This window comes from Micromys minutus, assembly GCF_963924665.1.
Source record: "Micromys minutus genome assembly, chromosome: 3".
In the NCBI taxonomy this organism is placed as follows: Eukaryota; Metazoa; Chordata; class Mammalia; order Rodentia; family Muridae; genus Micromys; species Micromys minutus.
Window position 1 is genome coordinate 43,754,383 of NC_137972.1, and position 13,371 is coordinate 43,767,753.

At 35.7% G+C, this 13,371-nt stretch overlaps 1 pseudogene across 1 annotated transcript; it reads right to left on the minus strand.

The window, feature by feature from the left end:
- Positions 1-956: 956 nt before the first annotated feature.
- LOC308418893 (SNW domain-containing protein 1-like) lies at positions 957-4,194 on the minus strand (annotated as a pseudogene). Its single transcript has 2 exons — positions 4,159-4,194; positions 957-2,479 (listed from the first exon to the last, which is right to left on the minus strand). The product of its transcript is annotated as an SNW domain-containing protein 1-like (transcript).
- Between the last annotated feature and the right edge of the window lie 9,177 nt (positions 4,195-13,371).

Below are 13,371 nucleotides of genomic sequence, written 5' to 3' on the forward strand. Positions count from 1 at the left end.
ATCACATTTATTTTAAAGGACTAAATTCCAGTTCAGTAGCATTGGTGCAACCGTCATAATTGTCCACTAAAGATAGATTTTTCATCAAAACAAAAAGAAGTTTTGTATTCCTTTGTATTATTAATTTTCATCACTACAGTAACCAAAGACCCACTGAAGCAACAGAAGAGGGAAAACGCTTATTTTATTCATGGTTTCGTGGGATTCAGGCCATCATGGTGGGGAAAGCAAGACAGAGCAGTTCGTATCACTGTAGACCAGGAGGCAGTGGGAAAAGGGGACTAGGGTGGTTCTGGGATGCTCTTCTAAGTCTTAGTCCATCACAGTTCTCAGCCCATGCAGTGGTGTTTGTCACATTCGGGGAGAGCCTCCCTTCTCACTTAGTACACTCCTGGGATCTCTTTACTCCATACATTCACATGTTGGAATTGCCCACCGTTCATGTCCTGGTAAAAGAAAAGGGATTTTGAATGGGTACGAAGGTCAGTGTGATGAACTGGCATAAAGGAGGTAATGTACTAAGAAGGATCCTCTCTCCTCTGTCTCTATCTCCTTTCACGTCCGTCACTGATTTTCTCTCCTCTGCCACATGACAAAAAAAAAAAAAAAAAAAAAAAAAAAAAAAAAAAAAAAAAAAAAAAACATGAAAAAGCCCCTCCAACTTCTTTGTTTTGTTTTTAAATCTTTAACCAGATTTTCTTTTTTCTATTTGGTTTTTTTTTTTTTTTTTTTTTTTTTTTTTTTTTTTTTTTTTAACAGCCTGGTTGTTACTCCCCTCCTGGGCATCTCTCAGAAACTTCTTCTGCCCCTATCTCCAAGAGGATATCCCCCAACCTCCACCCACCCACCAGGCTTCCCTATTCTCTGGGATTTCAAGTCTTAGGTATATCTTCTCTCAGCGAGGCCAGAGCAGGCAGTCCTCTAATCTATGTCAAATTTAGTTTCTAGAGGCCCATCTACTCCTTCTTCTGCTTCTTGCCTTCATTCTCATGTTCCTTGGGCTGACTGCTATCGTGGGATGTTTTGGAACCACCATGCTGTTTGGCTTCTTCCAAAAACTTGTCCAAACCCAAAGAATCTTTCTCAAACTGAACTGGTCCTTCTCGGCCTCTCTGTCTATGGTCTGAACCAGAAAACTCTTTATCATGATCAAATCTTTTGATCTTTATCCTTGTTTTGAGGTCACCACTGTACATATTCTTGTCCAGATTTTTACTGGGTCTGCAGATACTCTGAGCTGTATCTTTTCAACCTCTCTAGGCCTGATCATAAACATTTGAAATTTCATCTTCTTCACTTACAAATCTACTGTCCCTACCTTTGGACTGGTTGAAGAGCCATTGTTTATACCGAAAATCATTGCAAGATCAAGAATTGGGTATAAAAAGAGCAATGGCTTGACTGATACGTCCATTTTCATTTCTCTATAGTTTTGACTTCCTATCAGGAGCTGCCCTGGACAGCTTCCGGTCATGTTGCCTCTCTTTCATGCGTCATGACAGATTTCATCTCTTTCCCGGGCTTCTCCATCCTCTTTTTTGATCCCAGCTCTTCTTTCTCTGGCTTTCTGGGCCATTTCTCTTAAGTTTCTCTTCGAGTTTCTCCTTTTCTTTTTGAGCCATCTTTCTCTCTACTTGGGTTCGCATTTTCACAGTTTCACGGGTCTTCTGAGCAATGTCTTCAGAGCAATGTATCGCTTCAGCCAGTTTGACAAAATTTTCATTTAGTAGACAGTCTGAAGTCCTCTTCCATCAGCAGCCAGCCATTTATCTAATGGAATCGTATACCCTTCATCATTCTTCCAGTTGGAAATACTAGGAGGAATCCTCTCTTGCTGTTCTGTTCCTGTATAATCATCTCCCAACCAGGAGAGTGCATTACAGGTACAGGAGATGGTGATCCCGGGGAATTTTCTTATTAATCTTAAATTCTGGAGGATCCATTTGGGTCTTTCTACATTTCTACCACCCGAATAATGCTCTGTTTACCTCCAGAATTGAATGCTACTACTTGCTGAGAGGGTGTGTAGCAGGTATACTGAGCAAGAGCCAACTTGTCAACTGCATGAACTGGCATGCAACCTTCTGAGACACAGACTTCTCCAAAGCAACTCTTGTCTTTTCTGTTATCTCTAATCACCTCCTCATGGGGCCTCTGCAGGTCTGGGTCATCTGCACTCATAACCTCCTTTGGGACCAGGTCAGTGTATTTGCTGTAAATGACCTTGTCTTAGGACTGTTCCTGTTGAGCAATTGCATCATATTTAATTTTGTCTTCAGAATCCACCTGAATGGCCAGTGCATTCAACATTTTTTTTTCTTTCGCCCCATGTCCAAGGGATACTGGACCACATGGATTTCTTGGAAAGCACCTCTATCTTCCAAATCCTCTAAAAGCCTTTCCTGTATCCATATGGGGGAAGCTCTCTTCAGGAGGAGACCAGAGAGGTCTGCCATGATCTCTGAGATTTTCCCAACTTCTAAAACTTAATGAAAAAATATTTACAGTGTAAGCTTTTTTTCCCAGTCTTACTTTATCTGCTAAGGTACCTCAAATTACTAAGACACTCATGTAAGGAGGAATATACATTTGTCCTTTTGTGACAATATTTTATGTTTATGATATCAGGATTTATCTGTTATATGTTATCCTTCAGAATTCTTTATATCTATTTAAATTGATAATTGTAAATTTTATTAAAAAAGAATATATGAACACCCATTGTGACATATTTGCACAAAACTATCAGTGGTCTAAAGTTGGAAAAATCAATAAAAGACATAAGTACTCACTCAAATTTTTGCACTGGAATTTAGCATTACGGTATGTTCACATGACCTTGGTCATATTTCTTAAACATAAGAAATTTTAAACACATTAAATATTGTTAAATTGAGACCTCCAGTGTATAGGTATTCTGAGCACTTAGAGACCATGCTGGGGACTAGAGACATAAATGGCATCTGAAAGCTTGTGAAGCATAACAGTTGATGTAGGGAGGCCACTTTACAGACACTGCCTTTACTATGGTGGTAGGTTCATATAATCCCAGTGCCTTCACAATTTAAATAAACCACATTTGTTATACATTATTTTTATAGACCTATATGGAACTTGAAAAAGAAACCATACAACATACATTCCAACCTCTTGCTAAACTCACAATGAAACCTCCTAAATGAAGGTTTGACCATATAAGTAGCATGAGTTGAGCAAAGAATCTCTGATCCAGGTAACTAGATAAAGCAATTATCAGTATTGGCTGTTTTGCAGCTTTTTTAAGGTCTCCTTCTCACTGGAGGTTAAAGAGGACTACTGTATTAGGGGACACCACTGGTAGATCTTATACGTAAGGTGGCAAAGTTCCCAAAAGTAACTTGCCTGCTTGGGTGACTATCATGATAACAATGGGGAGGCATTCTTTCACACTATGGGATGTCTGGCTGTGTTCATATACCTCTAGCAAACCAAGGAGTGAATTACTGATGTCAAGAGATATACGCTGATATAGGTAGCTATGATTTCCACACTTCCACTGACCCATCTTGGTTAGTCAATCTACTGGTTGCGTTTGTGGCTGTAAGTTTAGTTACCTGAATTGCAAACATATTTGTTGTGAATTGAAGCAATTGGCTTTGTATATGCAAGGATTGTAGGCTCTCAGTATCCCATAATTGCGTCAGTACTTTTTTAAAGCCTCAGGATTTGTACCAGTACATACAGGGACAGCTTCTTCAGCTCATCAGGCACTGGGAAGAATAGACTTGGTAACTGCAGGATGTTGGTGAAGTGGATGTATTAAGAATACCATGTACCCAAACAGCCTAGGCTAAAAGTCATTGAGGAAATTCTAACTTGTAGATCAGGATGAAGGATTAGATATGGTGTTTCAGCTCCAGGTAGCATTATTCCACATAATGACTCCTGGCATGAGTGGGAAAAAAATTACCATTAGCAGAGGTATATTTCTGAACCTCCTAGAACAATCAGCTGTCCTGTTGAGCCGCTGGTGGTATATGATCTTGTTAGGTTGAAAAGGCTTTGGTGGGCTTCAACTTGAGATTCTAATCATCATATTCATCAGAATCATGTTGCTGCTGCTGTTCTTCCTTCTGTGTCATTGTCATCTCTTTACTCCAGCTTCTGTTTTGACTTTACCTTGTGTTTTCTGTAAAATTCATTGGTATCCTTCATTATGGTTGTTCTCTTGAGCTTCTCACATACCTCTCTACTGTCTGCTATTAATGGTGTAATATTTACTGTCTTTTTGTGAATCTGTGTGTGACTAATAGACAAGGTTCATTCCTTCATATCCTACTTCTATGCATTTATATATCAAGTGCATGCATGATTATGAGTGTGTATGTGTGAATAATTTTACCATTTATGTACTGATTGATTTTTTTTTCTTTGCTTACTGGCTGGTAAGAAAAATCTACTAAGAGCATTGGTGTATTAGTACACACACACACACACACACACACACACACAGGGGGGGGGATGGAGGGAAGGAGGGAGGGAGGGAGGGAGGGAGGTGGGGACTGAAAGAGAGACTGAGAGAAATGTGATTTTAGAGAAATTTTAATCTAGCAACATGGCTTCTCTAGTAAGGGATTATATCTAAACTCTTTCTAGGTCTGTGTGTTCTACCTGTAATGACACATCGTTAATCCCTCTGGCTTGAGTGCATACCTTTAATTTCAAACAATGAAGGTAAAGTTAGTTTGGGAAAGGTTGTTAAGGGTGACATATAATTGAGTGGCAGACAAAATGATGAAACAGAGAAAGATTTGACAGAATGAGTCAGAAATAAGATAAAGAGACTATTTAAGAGAAGTTCAAGTGACTCAAGCATAGAGCATAGTTCCGTGAATGTAGTTCATTTGAGTTCAGGCAATACAGTAGAGTTCAGGTGTGTTGAGTTTGGTGCAGTTCTGTTGAATGTTGTTTAGTTCATGCTGTTTTGTACAGTTTTTGTAATCAATGCAGTTCAGTTCATGGAATTCAGAGGAAGTTTTTCAAAGCAGAGCAATTCATTAAGAAGGCAAGAAAAACTAGTTTGAATCAGCCAGCTTGGAGAGTTTTGAGCCAAAACAGCTGAGTTGAACCAGACAGCTAGGGCTCAGCAAAAGTAGAAAGTGTGACCTTACTCAGCAGGGAGCCTCCAAGAAGACAGTTACAGCTCATAAATAAAGTTACATTTTTAATGACTCTAATTGTTTGAAGATCAATGCAGTGAATTTCTATAAGAAAGACAATTTTTTATGTTCTCAGTGGACACAAACACCAGCTCAAGTATCCAGCTCCTACTTTCTCAACAATATATTTTTTTTACTATTTACAAAGTCTAGCAATTAATTATTGCATTTTATTTATTTTTTGTTTTGTTTTTTTAAACTTTATTTAAAAAACAAAGATAAAAGAAAAGAAAAATTTTAAACATTTTTGCATAAATGTATACAATACAATTGTGTCAGTGCTTGGCTTGTTTTTTCTTTTTTTTAAGGTTTGATACTCTGAATTAAGGTCTTACTAGTTACAATGAGCAAAAAGTACATGTAAAACAGGGTGTAACCCGGAATTAGTCAACATTTTCTTGGTGTGTAAGGATTGAGCATGACATTTTTTTGTTTTGTTTTGTTTTGTTTTGTTTTGTTTTTTTCTTGAACTTTACACAGTCTGTGAGTTATTTTTTATTTTCATCATTTTAAGAAGATTTCTTTAACACAGGAGTCATTAATTTTGTGAGGAGTTCGACTCCCAGTTTTTACATCAGACAGCCTACAACCTGTAGCTCTAGTTTCAAGGGACCTGGTGTCCTCTTATGTCTACATGAGCACATACACACATATAGTACACATATACTATGCATAGACACGCATATACACACAAGTAAACAAATTAATCTCTTAATAAAAGGTATTGATCACTGTGAACTACATTTGTAAGTCTTGAGTGCTATAGTTATTTCAGTTATTTTCCTTCTTGCAACAAAACACCTGACCAAAGAATCATAAGGATGGCACAGTCTTTTTGAGCTTAAAATGTAAGTGGAAGTCATTTATGAAGGTGCAGACATCCTGACAAGAGGAAAAGGCTACTGGCAGTATCATGCCTGTAGTCTGGAATTGCAAAAGAGATAAGTTCTGGCCCATACCTTGCTTTATCTTTTCGTAGCCAAGGTTCCCACCCTATTGAATGGTGCTACCCACATTTATTGTCATTCTCCTCATCTCAATTAACCTAATTTAGAAAATCACTTGCAGATATTCATGTTCATGATTATTCTAGAGCCTGTTGGCAATCAATATAAACCACTCTGAGGCTACCCCTTCTCAGTTTCACACACACACACACACACACACACATACATATATGTATGTATGTATATACACACACACACACACACACACACACACACACACACACACACACACATATATATATTCCTCTTAAGCCATTATTCCATTATTATCCACGTGTCCTATTAGGCTTGAGGCTATCTCAAAATGCACAATATATTTAGCCCAACTTTAAAAGTTCCCATAATTGTTAACACTGTTTAAAAGCATAAACACAGAAATTCTTCTGAGATGCAGGTATCTATGAACTCTGACATTCTGCAGGGAACAAAAAAATTTACATATTTCCAATATATTATGGCAAAGAGTATACATTTTTTTTTGAGTAGGAGAAATAGAGGTACAGCAAGAAGATAATGATGATAGCAAGACTGTGATAAATAATGGAAAACGTCAAATCCATCAGTTCCATATAAGGGATCCGAGACTCATGATGAAGCCATCTGGGCTCCAGAGATCTTGAATACCCAATGCCTCTAGCTCTGCTCGATGAAACACATAGAACATCTCTCTTGGGCCAGCTCCATTTTATGAATTACTCTTTCCTAAGTGGAATTTTGTGACCTTGGGCATTTTCAATATCCTGGAATTCCAATATACACTTCAATTTTATCTTCATAGAATTATACAGTGGGCTCTTAGCATTTCTTTGCAGGGACTCTAGTCCTCCCACAAATAAGCTAAATTCAGCAGCATTCTGAAACCATGTAGCAAGACTCTATGACTCTTCTAATTTTGTACATTTTGTGCATGCAAAATTAGTACCATGAAGACAATACTGATGACCCATTGCCAAGTGAAAACATAACCTAGCCATCTCGTAGACTAATAGTTGTAACCTATACAGACCTTGGTGGCTGGTTATGTGAAAACACTTTCCTAGAGAGTTGTTATTGAGCAAAGAATCAATTCTGTGTTATTCTCATTTCAGGCTTTCTTCTTTCAAATAAATTTGCGTTTCACAAGCTGGAGGGGAAACGTAACTGCAGGGAATCATTCCTCTGGTCTTATTGAAAGAATATGAAGGTGCCCTTAAATAATAACAGGTGCTTCATGGTCTACATTCTCTTTGTCATCAATCTCACATTTTCTTGTACAAATCTCCATAAACTTTTTTATGTTTTCCCTATCATTGAATCTCTCTCACTGAAGTTTGAAATGAGAGCCTGGAATATCATGCCAAAGCCTGATTTGCTATATAATCTTTATAAATAAATTTGTCCATTAACTTTTAATTCAGTCTCACTCAATTTGTTTGAATGAAAATAGAATAACTCTGTCTTCCTTTTTGGAATGCAGCAAGAAAGGCCTCTAGTCCAGTCACTAATAGAGCTGTCATTCGTTTCTGAAAATGTATGAGTCGGGCTCATAGTATTTGCATATCTGTCAGCATCCTTGTTTCTAAGCATCACTAAAATTAAGCTCTGTTTACAACATTATAAGACTTTTCTCAACCAACTCTCCAAATTCTTCCAAAAGCCTCCTACAAATTTGTCCCAAGTGCTGGAGACCAATATACATAATCAAATGTGCTATAGCAACAGTCCCATCTTCACTATTTATTTTGTTTTAGTTACTGTCCTCATTGTTGGGATAATAAACCTAACCAAAGCAATTTGAAAAAGAAACATGTTTTTTGCCTTATAAAGTAAAGAAAAGTCCATAATTTTGGGAAATAAAAGACAGAGGAAATAAGATGTCCATGGGAGCATTGGTCCAGAGTCAAGAAGCAGAAAGAGAGATAAATGATGCCTTTTTGTAATCAATATAAGACCCCAGCATATTGAATAGTGATATTTAAAGTATGACAACACCTCAAGTACTATATAATTTATGCAATTTCTTACAGATATATTTAAAACGTATTTTCGAGGTGATTATTGAATTTGGCAAGTTGACAATAAACATAAACCATCACAATATTGTAAATTATATTTTCGTTTTCATTGCTCAAATATTTGTCAGTTCAAGTTCCTACCTATGTTTGATTGTTTCTTCATTACTTTTTTGGATTCAGGGTTTTACTGAGTAACCCTGGCTGTCCTAGAACTTGTTCTGTAGACCTGGCTACTATCAAGCTCCGAGATAGCTACCTATGTCTGCCACTCCAGTGCTGGAATTAAAAGGCATGTACCACCATCTGACCCTTTGCTGGTTTTTATTCTTGTTTGTTTTGTGCTTTGATGAGCTAAACACAAAATCACTGAGTGTCTTATGTCAAATTTTTCTCACAGTACATGCATTGTCTTTTACTCTTCAATTTCTCTTGTACAAAAAAAAATGTTTTAATTTTAATGATCAACTTACCTAATTAGGGGTTGAAGGGAGGCTCTGATATTGATTTGAAATTTAATAAATCATTTAAAAATGCATTGTAATCAATACCCCCCTGCCATGTGTTTTTCTGACAGTTATATAGTTTAGCCTTCCCCCTTATTAGATATTTGTTTTGGTTTGAGTTGGGTTTTGTACATCACATAACATCAAGAGCCAATATTTGTTGATGTTTGCATGTATACACCCAGTTTTCTGAATGTTTAGCTGAAAAGAATCCTTAAACAGTCTTGGCACCCCTGCTAAAAAAATCTCTGTAAAGAAAGTTTAATTCTGAAAGTTTAATTATGAGTTCTTCATTCAGCTTTATTTATCAGCATTTCCATTTTTAACCCTAAAAACCACAGTGTTTTGAATATTGTAACTTTGTGGTAAGTTCAAAGTCAAAAAGTGTTAGCTCTTCAACTATATTCTTTTTCAAGACGGAGTACTGAGAAATCCTTAAGATTACATAAAATTTCCTGAATAATATTGTTTAAAAAATCATTGGGGTTCTGATGTTAACTATATTGAACCTTTAGATTGCACTGATTGTATTCTCTTAATATGAGTGTCATGTTTAGCCATCCATATCCAATGTCATTCTAATATTCCATTTATGTCTTTCATAAGTTCATTCAGCAATATTTTGTGGTTGATAGTGTTCAAGTCCAGCACTTTATTGATTACATATATTCTTGAGTATTATTTCTTCTTTTTGATACTTCTGTAACCTTTAAAAATTTCTTTCTTTAAATAATATTTTATTCTTTGAAAACTCCATGTATCTATCAAATGTATTCTGATAATATCCAACTCTTACCTCATATCCCTCTAAAATTTAGATTCTCTTTTTTACTTGCATTGATAGCCCCATCTTCAATCAGCACCACCTATGTTCATGTGTGAGGGGGTGGGGGGATGGATATCACTAAGACTTAGCCAATGATATGAGGTCTTTCTTTTCCACGAAGGAAAGTAACCATTCCTCCCTTAATAGCCATTAACTGCCTATAATTCATCAGCTAATCAAGTAGGGTCCTCACAGGCACTCTCCCATCTGTGCTAGAATTTTAACTGGCTTTATCTTGTGCAAAGCTGCTGTAAGTCAATGTGAACAATATCCATGTTAAATCTCGAGGTCAGCATTTTATCACTCACCCCCTCCCCTTTGACTAACTTAAAATCTGCCTATCCCTTTTTCCAGAATGTTTTCAGAGCTTTGGGTAAGCTGTAGTTGATATAGCTTATCCATCTGCAGCTAAGAGCTCATAATTACTTATATTCAGCTCTTTGACCAGTTAAGAGTCTCTTCATAAAACCACTACCCACAGCAAAAATAAAACAAAAAGAAAAAAAATTTTAGAGTTAAGAGAAGCAGCACAAATCTAGGGCCATAAATATTAATATTTAGAAGACAGTTTGTTAGCTTGACCATTTAATAAAACAGTAACAATTGGTTTTCCCCAGGATCTATGATCTCTGTAGTCACAGACCTTTGACCAGGCATGAAATTCATCCTGTGAGAAGGCCTCATATCCAATCTGAAAGCAGATAATTGCAAAGATACTGACATGAGACTGTTGTATCAGTGGAGATATCTAGCCTTACAGGTCAGAGCTGTGGTATATAAGGTCATTATTGGTTTATTAGATGAAATCTCTGTGTGTAGAGTATATCTATTTCTTATTTGCTAAATGTACTAGAATTAGTCTTCTTTCTAATTTTTATTTTTCATCTTATATTATTGAGAAAACACTGTTACAATCTTTAAAAGGACTTTCTACTTTGTTCTGAGAGGTTTATTTTATGTAATGATATATACCATCTCCTGCTTTCTCTTATTTTGATTCATTTCTATTTAGTGATATATAGATGAAGAACAGTATAAATAGCATTCAGCACTCAAAGAATCTCTCCAATTGCAACCCATCATTCATAGCACTCTTAGTTAGAAATCAAAAGCATTCTAAGAAAACAATACTTAGCTGAAGTGTGATACTTTAAACCTTCAAGTAAGAGAGGTTTAAGTAAGAACACCAATCAGCTTGAAATGCATTCTGAAGTTGGTTTCACCAATTGGCACTCTTGAGCTGAGATTTTGAAATATGCATTTTTATTTGAGCAACAAAATGCATCTGATTGTGTCATTTGCATATCTTTACTAATGCATGAGAAAAACAAGAGTAAATAGAGAATGATTTGTTCCTGAAAACAGAAGATAGCAGTGTCTCCTGTTTTCAGGATTTTGCATGGTATAGATTATATCAATGAAATTGTTTAAAATGATGAGAAGTTGGGTTAACATAATACATAATGAAAGAGTAAGTACTTGAAGGTTTTGTGGCTTATTAACTAAGCGTAGATGTTTGATAAAATGTCCATCTCTGAAGTTTAGCGACAAACTGTTTCTATTAGTAAATTTGACACTTTAATGTGAATAAAATATTTAAAAGATCATATAAAATTGCTAGGAATTTTTTTAAATTATATTCTACTTTCTCTCAAATTAGGTAAATAAGATGTGTACATTAGAAGAATAGAATCCTATTATTTTGCCCTCCTTGAGACATTATGGAAAACTGCTTTCAAAAATATTTTAAGAACATCATTTGTGACCAAGGAAGATATTTCAGTGGACAAATGGTTGCTTCAAAAGTGTGTGTCCCTATGTAAAGACAGACAAGGTAGTAGTGTACATCTGTATTCCCATCCTTCTTGTGACAAAAAGAAAAGCAGAGGCTAGAGAATTCCCAGAACCTCATGGATCAGCTAGCCTGGCATGTTCAGCAGCTGGGAAGGATCCTGTCTCAAACAAGGTGGAAGATGAGCATTGGTGGGAAAGGTTGTCCTCTGTGCTCCACACATTTGATAATGCACAAAGTTGTACACTAGATGGTTATATCTACTGTAGCCATTTACCATTCATCACTGAGAAAAGCAAAGTGTACATCTTAAACATTGCATGGCTTAGCCCATCATATACAGCAGGCTGACTATACAACTAGGTTTCTGTCAATTGATTGAAACAGGTAGAATTTACTGAATGGGATTTGCAGGAAGGATGTTTGTAAAGAGACAGCAGATTTCAAAATTAGGGGGGTTGTCTGTTGGGTTTGTCTTGCTACCAGAGTTCTGTAAACACACTGAGCATGGCTCTTGTCAGTGGGGTAGAACATGTTAGGGCCAAAATCCCTTGATGTATAAATATAGATTTTAGCTTCTATATCTGTACTATACACTTTGCAGGAAAAAAAAGCCAAGTCCACTAAATTATTCTTTGGGGATATCCTGCCACTCTTTAAATGACATTTGGAATCCTATGTTTCCAAATTTATTTTCTCAGTAAATTAAATAAACTATTCCATTTTCTGAGTTTACCATAAATATGTGCTATTAAAAATGTTCTGCATATGAAAAACTCATGGACTAAATCATATTTAATGATAAAGGACTAATGGATTTTCCCTACGTCTGAAAAACCACAAAGATACTGTACTTGCCATTTCCATTTTACATTTTGTTGAAAATTATCCTGATACTGTTCAGGCAATAACAAATATTAAAACGCCTCGGATTAAAGTAAAGAATTACCTCGATTCATCAGTGACTATATTTTTTATGTAGAAACCATAACAATTACACAGATATATGCATTAAAAATATCATTATATATATATATATATATATATATATATATATATATATATATATATGTTTTTAATATATCTGTTTGCCTAACAAATACCCATGAAAATACCACTAATTAAGACAGAAAATTTTAAAATTGCAATTTGTTATTATTTAGGTAGTTAAATAAGTCCTATCACTATCACTATCTTGAGTGAAACTAAGTCCTATCACTCAAGAAACACAAATGTTATTTCTTGACAGCTCAGTATTGTTTGAAAACTCAAAATATTGGTTATTTATTGAAGATGAATTGTCATTTTTAATGTAAAACGCTGTTGATCAAGAATGTTATGGCACAAACTGAATCTGCAAGTGTTTTTCTGCATTCTTCAGTAATAGGAAAACATTTTTCTAAATAAATGTAAGAATAAGTCTAGTCATATAATCTATCTAGCCAGACTAGTGTAATCAGGATCCTCCGGATTGAACTGAAAGACCATACCTCAGTGCCTCGCATGCAGAGCAGTAACAGGAAGACTCTCTGTGTCAACATAGGGTATCCAAAGCAACACATGAGCATAATTCCCCATGAACATGCAACACATTGCATACCAATGAGAAAAATCATAAGATTAACTCAATCTACCAGATGTTTCATTGCAAACTTATATCTATTTTAATCCACCTGGCATATTGACCTTTCTACAGACAAATATCTGTCCCATTTTGAAATGATACCTTACTTTTGGATTCCCATTCATTCTCTTCAGAAGGAAATGTACACAACTTTTAAAGTCAAAGAAATGCTTTCAGAAATTAGAAACTTATTAAGGTAGTTTATAAGAAACTGCACTAATGGAACCCCTGTGAGTTTTGAGAAATTTACATGATAGGTGACAAATTTTCACATTGTGTTGTCTTATGGAGCAGACAGTGTCATACTCATGGTAAGAAAATTCTTTAGATGTACCATCAAGCACAGTGATAGATACATTTTTACACAAAACATTGTTTGTGATTCTGGTGTCTTGCTATATTCACAATCTAAATTGAGTTCTTCTTA